Source organism: Macrotis lagotis, chromosome 5, assembly GCF_037893015.1.
Source record: "Macrotis lagotis isolate mMagLag1 chromosome 5, bilby.v1.9.chrom.fasta, whole genome shotgun sequence".
In the NCBI taxonomy this organism is placed as follows: domain Eukaryota; kingdom Metazoa; phylum Chordata; class Mammalia; order Peramelemorphia; family Peramelidae; genus Macrotis; species Macrotis lagotis.
In genome coordinates, this window is record NC_133662.1 from 65289085 (window position 1) to 65297964 (window position 8880).

Sequence of the window (8880 nt, forward strand, 5' to 3'; positions counted from 1 at the left end):
CAATAAATATAATATTTTCCAAATCAATTCTCAATTGAGAGGAAGCAAAATACTCTCAAGTAAGGGATTCTTGAGATAAGCTATTATTTAACACTGTACTTTTACCTACTGTACTTCTCTCTCTTTGACTGGAGAGGGTTAAGGGTATAGAGAACTCCTCCCAGATATTACATTTTAGGAAGGACTCAAGAAAGTCTCAGGATATTCCACTTGACTATACTGCTCTATTCTTTGTCATGACCTCTTACCTTTCAAACATACATAGATTCACATGCTAATGCACCTCTACTGTGTAGAAAGATATTTATCAGTAACTGTGTTATGTTGTAGTTTTCTAAAGAAATCTGGTTGTTAGTTTTTTTCAAAATTTGTTTTGATATGTATCTGTATTCATTTAAATGTTAAAGAAAGGTGAGAAACTAATGGTACTGATTTTGTGTCAGGAATTATATAATTCGTTAAATGGACCTTTAGGTTTTAGTACTTTTATATTAATTTATTCCTCTTGCTGTTATTCCATGAAGTAATTCAGTTCAAGCATTTTCATCTCCAACAGACAGATGAAGAAACAGCAACTTAGATAAGTGACGTGATTTCAACAGGCATAGTTAAGTACATGGAAAAGGAAGGATTTTAACCATTAGTTTTTAATTTGAACCCTATGCTTTTCACAGTTCAATGTAACTGCCTAAACAGTGTAAAGCCTATTAACTTGGATCAGAAATCCTTGAAACAAAATTCTTTTTCTGTCTCTTATCACCATGGGTAAGACACTTAAATACTTGGAACTGTAGTTTCTATATTGATAGAATAAAAGTGTTGGGCTCCATCCCTGAAATTTCTTTTTTGAGATCTATAAGAAAAATGCACATTATTCTCATAAACTATCTGTATCTATGTCTAAATCCATATCTAGATTTAGATATAGATACGTGTGTTTGTGTGTGTGTGTGTGTGTGTGTGTGTGTATGTTGTGGTGTGTGCATTCCAACGTGATAGACAAAAATTTAGTGATTATTTTCATTTGAAAGTGCAGGAAACAAAGACCAAGAAAGGTTGTGTTGTTAGATTGCTATCAACATATAACAGAGATGAGGAACTTTCAGTCTGAGGACTGTAGAATGCCCAGGAAATCATGTGCTCTGGTACTGCCAAGGTGGGACTCAAAATTCAATAAATCTAGCTTTTTAACTCCTAGTTAAATGTATGACCAAATATAGCAGACTCATTTTATAATTATGGCTCTTGACAGAAAAAGTGCCCTATCCTCTCCTATGAAGTCATAATGTTAACTAATGCCAGAGATAGAACTACAACTGTGATGTCTTAATACCAGACTGGATGTTTTCCCTTGGGATCAAATTCCTCCCTAAAAGTAATATCAAGTTTAATAAACATGATAAGTAAACCCGGGTTTACTTGATGATTCATTTTTTTTCTGAAATAAGTCAGAGATTGACAGTAATTTTCCTTAACCTTCTAGCCATTTTTTTTTGTGAGGGCAATAGCCCAACAGCCTACTCAAGTGAAACAAATAGTCAAAAGGAGGAAAAATGGCTGGGGTAAAAAGTATAAAAACTACAAGGGTTGATTGGAATAGACCATGTAAGATCCTCTACATTTGTTACACACTTTTCCCCAGTTCTTCTAGGGTTCCTTCTACTGAATCAATGGACTGAGAAACAGTTGCAGAGAAAAAAGGCATCATTTAGAGCCTCAAATTATGAATCAGACAATGTATAACCTCAAGCTGTAAAGCCTTTCTTAATAGTAAATTTCTCTATATACTTCAAAGAATGGAGTCCATATAGTTCCTCTCTGTTTTTCTGGTTGGGGAAATACTTTCTGACCCACAAGGCAAATTAATTTAATCTGTGAAGTAGTAATCATGAAACTCTTTTTGTATTCATTCTAGCCTGAGGCATTATTCTTACCTAAATATGCATTTCTGTTATAGTCCATTAACCAAGGATTTCCATCAGTAATATCTTATGAAGGATTTAATAAAACGTATGAAAAAATCATGTCTGTTATTCTATCCTTTAAAAATGTTATCCAATGATGGATTTAGTGTTATCAGAGAGAGGGATCCTATCTTACAGGCTATTCTAGGAAAGTAGAGAAATGTGCTGTTAATTGAAAGCAAATTATATTTAGCATCAAAAGTATTGGGTTTAATTCTTGACTCTAATACTTCTAAATCTAGTTCATGTCTTGCTGGATAATTACTACACTAGTCATAATTTTGACCCAGGCTTCTCTCTTCCTGCTGGAATGCTGGTCAGAGGAAATCAAACTGTACTGAATGAGTCCACTATAGATTTTTAAAAATTTAATCTCTTATAGGTCCTTTCTGTTTCCATGCCATTAATCTTACTTTTCCCCTTATACCTTATGGACTCGTTGAAACACTCTCCCACTATGGCTTTGCTAATTTTTTCCCTTGAGCTATCTGCACTACATTTTATTCCTTCTCTCTTTGTCTCTTGGAAGAGGCTTTGATTTTGTGCTTTAAAGAAAATATTAAAGTCCTCCAACTCTAGCTCCCTATACTCCAACATAAGAACTTAAATACACATAATTTCCCAATCTCCCATTTTGCTTATACTTAAAATATGAAATGGTTCTTTTCTCTCCAATGTCAAACTCTTTGACATTACCTCTGATCCATTTCCTTCCCATCTTCTTTGGGAGCTTTTCTATTTGATCATTTTATCTCTAGATATGATTGGGGTGAGGTTACAGATTAACCTTTTCTCTTATCTTCAATTTCTCTTCAACAATTGATTCCTTCCTTTATGCTTATAAACATCCAAATACCCTCCTTACTTGAAACAAAACAAAATAACAACAAAAACCCCTTTTTCATCATCTTGTTGTTCAGTCATTTCAGTAGTGCCTGACTTTTCATGACCTTATTTCCTTGGCTAAGGTACTGTAACAGTTTGTCTTTTTCTTTTCCAATTCATTTTTACACATGAGGAAATGAGGAAAAAAGTGTTAAGTGACACGAATAGAATTATACAATTAGGAAATGTTTGAGACAAGATAAGAAGATGAGTCTTCTTGATTCCAAATTCAATGATCTATCCTCTGCCACCTAACTACCCTGTCTATAATATTATAGTTTGTATATATAATGATATATTATCTTATAGTTGTAATATGTATAGCTATTACATTACAAATATCTTTATATGTATAAGCATATGCATAATAAATACATATGTGAAAGGCTGAATATATGGATGTGAATATATGGAGAATCTATCCTAAAGTTCACATAGCCTATTTGTGCCCTAGCTGTGGTAGAGATTCCATAGTTATTATTGGTTTGATTAGCCACAGTTGAACACATTATAGCTTCACTCTAACATAGCAATATCATTTTGGTTCTCTTCAAGAAGGAAAAACAATAGACAACCAACCATATGGAAGGTAATTTTAGAAATAAGACAATATCAGTTAAAGTCTTCTTTCAGAAAGCATAATTCAAGATTAGAGATGGAAAAAAGACAGAAATACTGAAAGTTGAAGGGAAAGAGGGAGATCAGCAGGTAAAAACCAACCCAGTCAAGTAATGAAATACCACATTTGAAGAAAAGCAAAAAGGATTTCTGGGACTTCCAGTTAAGGTGGAAGAGAGAATATAGATACTGTGTTAAGTGCTCCCCCTTCCCTTCAAAAATAATATGAAAGATACCTCTTAACAGAAATATGATCAACAAAACCCAAAAAGAGAAATTAGGAGAACACCTACCAACAAGGTCTGTCAAAGAAGACCCTGAGGCAACCAGGAGCCAAGAGCAGAGGGTCAGTGAAGGGACAACAGTGGAGTGGGGGTGGGGAAGCCAGAGGACCAGCCTCAGCCACAGACTTTGGTAAGTGTGGGGGTGTGAGATCCAATTTTAGCCAGAGAATCTTTGGCCCAGGGGAGAGGAGCTACAGAACAGTGAGTTCCAGCCCAGAGAGTTTCAGAGGACACCTGAAGAACAATGAACTGGGCCACGGAATTGAGCTCCATATTTTCCTAGTCCCCTTTGCCCATAACAAACAATCAAAACCACCACCCCCTCAGACTCAGAGTTCATTCAACAGAAAGAGGGATTAACTCCCTCCTTCTGGGCTCAGCACATTGTTCAAGGTCAACTCAGACCCTGTTGCTGAGGGCCTCAAACACTCCCAAGAAAGCAACCAGTGCATCCTACTGAGCGCCCCTTGGAATTACTAAGCCAAATGAACAAAGCCTCTAGGGCCTTCAAAAGCAAACCTCTGAGAGCCAGCCCCAGCCTGCAGCACAAGATCTTAGGAAGATGAAGAAAGGCCAGCTGGAAGGGGGGCCCATGGAGAAATACTTAGAAGGAACAGATTCTAGCCCAGAGAAATCTAGCACTTCTGAGGAATAGGTCTCCAGTCCAGAAAGACTTCCTTGAAGAAATCAGGAAGGAGTTTGAAAATTAATTGGAAAATGGGGAAAAGAAAGTCAAGAGAAAATTAACACCTTGCAACAAGAAAACAAATCCTTGGAAAATAGAATTGGACAAATACAAAATAAGAATAACTCAGATCTTCAATTGGGAAAATGCAAAAAGAAAATCATTCTCTTAAAACTACACTTGGACAAATGGAAAATTCCTTCAAAAATAGAATTGATCAACTGGAAAAGGAGTTGCAAAATGTAAATGAAGACAATTCTTCTTTTAAGAAATGGAATCAGTGGAAACTAAAGTTTTCATGATTCAACAAGATAAAACAAAACAAAAAGATCGAACAAATAGAATAAAATGGAAAATACCTGATCAGCAAAACTACTGAGGGCTAGAACATATCAAGAAGGGACAATCTGAGAATTATAGGCCTTCCTGAAAACACTGAAGAGAAAAAAAAAGCCTTGATGCAATATTACAGTATTTAGTGGTGGAAAATTCTTGGACAAATAAAAAATGGGAATAATTTCAGATCCTCAATTGGGCAAATACAAAATGAGAATAATTCTCTCAGAACCTCAATTGAGCAAATACAAAAAAGAAAATAATTCTCTCAAAAGCTCAATGGGTCAAATGGAAAGCTCATTCAAAAACAGAATTGACCAGGTGGAGAAAGAGTTGCAAAAAGTAAATGAAGAAAACTAATCTCTAATGAACAGCAATGGAGTCTGCGGAAACTAATGGCTTCATGAGATAGCAAGAGCCTGTTAAATAAAATTTTAAAAATAGGAAAAATAGAAAATGTAAGATATCTCATCAGCAAAACCACTGACCTTGAGAATAGATTGAGGAGGAACAACCTGAGAATTATTGGACTTCCTGAAAACATTGAAGAGAAAAAAAAGCCTGGACTAAATATTACCAGGATCTAGTGACAGAAAATTGCCCTGATATCATGAAACCAGAGGGCAAAATAATTATTGAAAGAATACATCGATCCCCTGCAGAAAGAGATCCTAAAATGGAAACATCAGGGAATGTTGTGGCCAAATTCCAGAACCAACAAATAAAAGAGAAAATCCTGCAAGCAGACAGAAAGAAACAATTTAAATAACAAGGAGCTATATTAAGGATTATGCAGGACCTGACTGCAACAACATTAAGGGATAGAAAAGACTGGAACTTGATATTCTGAAGAGCAAGGGAGCTTAGAATGCAACCAAGAATGCACTATCCCACAAAACTGAGTCTTCTTTTTCAGGGAAGAATTTCAAGAATTCCAAAAATTCCTGATGAAAAGACCAGAGCTAAATAGAAAAGTTGGACATCAAACAAGAGGTTCAATAAACACATGAAAAATTTAAAAGGGGGTAAAATAAATTGCTTTCCAATAAGAGGAAACTGGATATACACCTACTTGGGAGAAAGCTTTGCATAACTCTTGAGAATTGTAAGTCTATTAGTGAGAATATACTTAGATAGAAGTGATGGACACTCATAATTTTTCTGTGACACAGATAGAATGATTTAAAAACAATACCTGCTTCTGGCCAAGATGGCGGGGAGAAGACAGGCACTGTTCTAAAGTCTCCTGATCATTTCCCATCTAACATATGAAAAAAAACTCTTAACAGAAATCCAACCCACAGAATGCAGAAAGAAAAGCCAGGAGAAAGAACATCAACCGCAGGATTTATCTCCAGCAGCAGCATTGGCCAAATTCGAGATGATGGGCTCCTCTGGTCTGAAGAACTCTTGAATCCCCGCCTTCATTACAGCTGAGGCCTCTTCCCAGTACAAATATTTGCAGACTAATTCTGCCTCAGGTCCAGGTATTTGAGCAGAAGAATCATCCCAGCTGACAATCCAGCAAGGAATGACTTCAGGCTAGAGTAAAGCCCACCATTGATTGAAGGCAAACAAATTCAACAGCTCCAAATCCTCCCTTCAAGCAAAGGGAGAAGGCCCCAATCAAGGTCACAGACACTCCAGAGAAAGCAACCAGCACCTTCTACTTTCCAGCCAGAGAAACTTCATTCAGTGAGTAAAGCCTTTAGCATTACCAAGCCCCTATGAACCAGCCTCTCCCCAACTCAAGGTCTTAGCAAAATGAAGAAGGGTCAGCAGAAAAGTGGATCCACAGAAAAATTCTTGGAATGGAAAACCCTAACTCAAAAAGACCTGGAAACTCAGAGGAGCATTCCATCTGGTCTTCAGCACAGAAAGACTTCCTTGAAGAAATAAGGAAGGAGCTTAAAAATCAACTGGAAAATTTAGGTGGGACAATTAATACCTTGCAACAAGAAAACAAATCCTTAGAAAATACAATTGCACAAATACAAAAGGAGAATAAATATCTCAGATCCTCAATTGTACAATTACAAAATGAGAATAAATCTCTCACATCATCAATTGGACAAATACAAAATGAGAATAATTCTCTCAGATACTCAATTGGGCAAATGCAAAAAGAAAATAATTCTCTCAAAACCTCAATGGGTCAAATGGAAAGCTCTTTCAAAAGTAGAATTGACCAATTGGAAAAGGAGTGGCAAAAAGGTAAATGAAGAAAACTCCTCCCTAAAAAAAAATGGAGTCTGCAGAAACTAATGACTCCATGAGACAACAAGAACCAGTTAAACAAAATGAAAAAAATAGAAAAAATAGAAGAAAAAGTAAAATACCTCATCAACAAAACCACTGACCTTGAGAATAGATCAAGGAGGGACAACCTGAGAATTATAGGACTTCATGAAAACATTGAAGAGAAAAAAAGCCTGTACTTAATATTAAAGTATCTAGTGATGGAAACCTGCCCTGACATCATATAACCGGAGGACAAAGTAGTTATTGAAAGAATACATCAATCCCCTCCAGAAATAGATCCTAAAATGAAGACACCAAGGAATGTTGTGGCCAAATACCATAACTATTGGATAAAAAAGAAAATCCTACAAGCAGCCAGAAAGAAACAATTTAAACAACAGGAGCTATATTAAGGATTATGCAGGACTTGGCTACAACAAGATTAAGGGATTGAAGGGCCTGGAATGAGATATTTCAAAGAGCAAGGGAACTTGGAATGCAGCCAAGAATCTACTATCCCACAAAGCTGAGCCTTCTGTTCCAGAGAAAAAGATGGACATTCAATGAAATGGAAGATTTCCAAAAATTCCTGATGAAAAGACCAGAGCTAAATAGAAAATTTGGACTTCAAACAGGAGGATCAAGAGACACAAGAAAAGGTAAAAAAGGGGGATGGTAAAAGGAAAAAAAAAACTGCTATCCAGTAAGTTGAAACTGCCTATATCCCAGGTCAAAGATTCTCATAAATCTAGAGAATTATAATTCTAAAAGAGAGAGTATACCTAGCCAGAAATAATGGACATTCATGATCTATCCATGAGACTGCTATCTCATGGGATGTAACTGGCTTTAACCCCACTTGGGAGAAAGACTCTAATAACTCTCATGAAATTTAACTCTATTAGACAGAATATACTTAACTAGAAGTAACAGATACTCAGAATTTTCTATGACTCAGAATGATCTAAAAAAAACACTACCTCCTTAAAAAGGGGGACAGTAAATAGACAGGAAGAGGGAGGGGATTGAATGGGTAAGTCTCATTACACTAAGAGGTACAGAATACCTATGGGAATAGAGGGGGAGAAGGGAGCAGAAGAGAAACACCTGAATCTTCTTCTCATCAGACTTGGATTCAAGTCAACCTACACATACCCAGTTAACTTATAAAACATCTAACCTTTCAAGTATTAAAAGGGGAAAAGGGGAGGGGGGGACAGAGAAAGGGAAGAGGAGTGGGGGGGAAGGGGAAATAAAAAAAGGAAGGGCAGGGAAAAGGGAAACAGGGAAAGGGGAAAGAAAGGGGAGGGGGTGATATAGGAGGGCAAACACACTGAAGGGGGTGGTATTCAGTAACAAAATACTGGGGAATATGGATAAAGGAGGAGGGGAAGGGGGAAAATAAAAACAGAGGAAAGATAGCACAGAGGGCAGTAAAGAATTAGTAAGTATAACTTTGAATGTGAATGGGATGAACACTCCATTAAAAGATAAGCAAATAGCAGAGTGGATTAAAAACCAGAATCCTACAATATGCTGCTTACAAGAAACTCATTTGAAGCAGAGAGCTACATATAGGGTAAAGGTAAAAGTTTGGAGCAAAATATATTTTGCTTCAGCTGAAGTAAAAAAAAAGCAGGGGTAGTAATCCTTATGTCAGACAAAGCAGCAGCAATAATAGATAGAGTTAAAAAAGATAAGGAAGGAAACTATATCCTCCTAAAAGGTACCATAGACAATAAAGTTGTTTCAATGCTGAATATATATGCACCCAGTGGGACAGCATCCAAATTCTTAGAGGAGAAGTTGAAAGAACTACAGGAAGACATAGGCAGCAATAATCTACTAGTGGGAGATGTCAACCTCC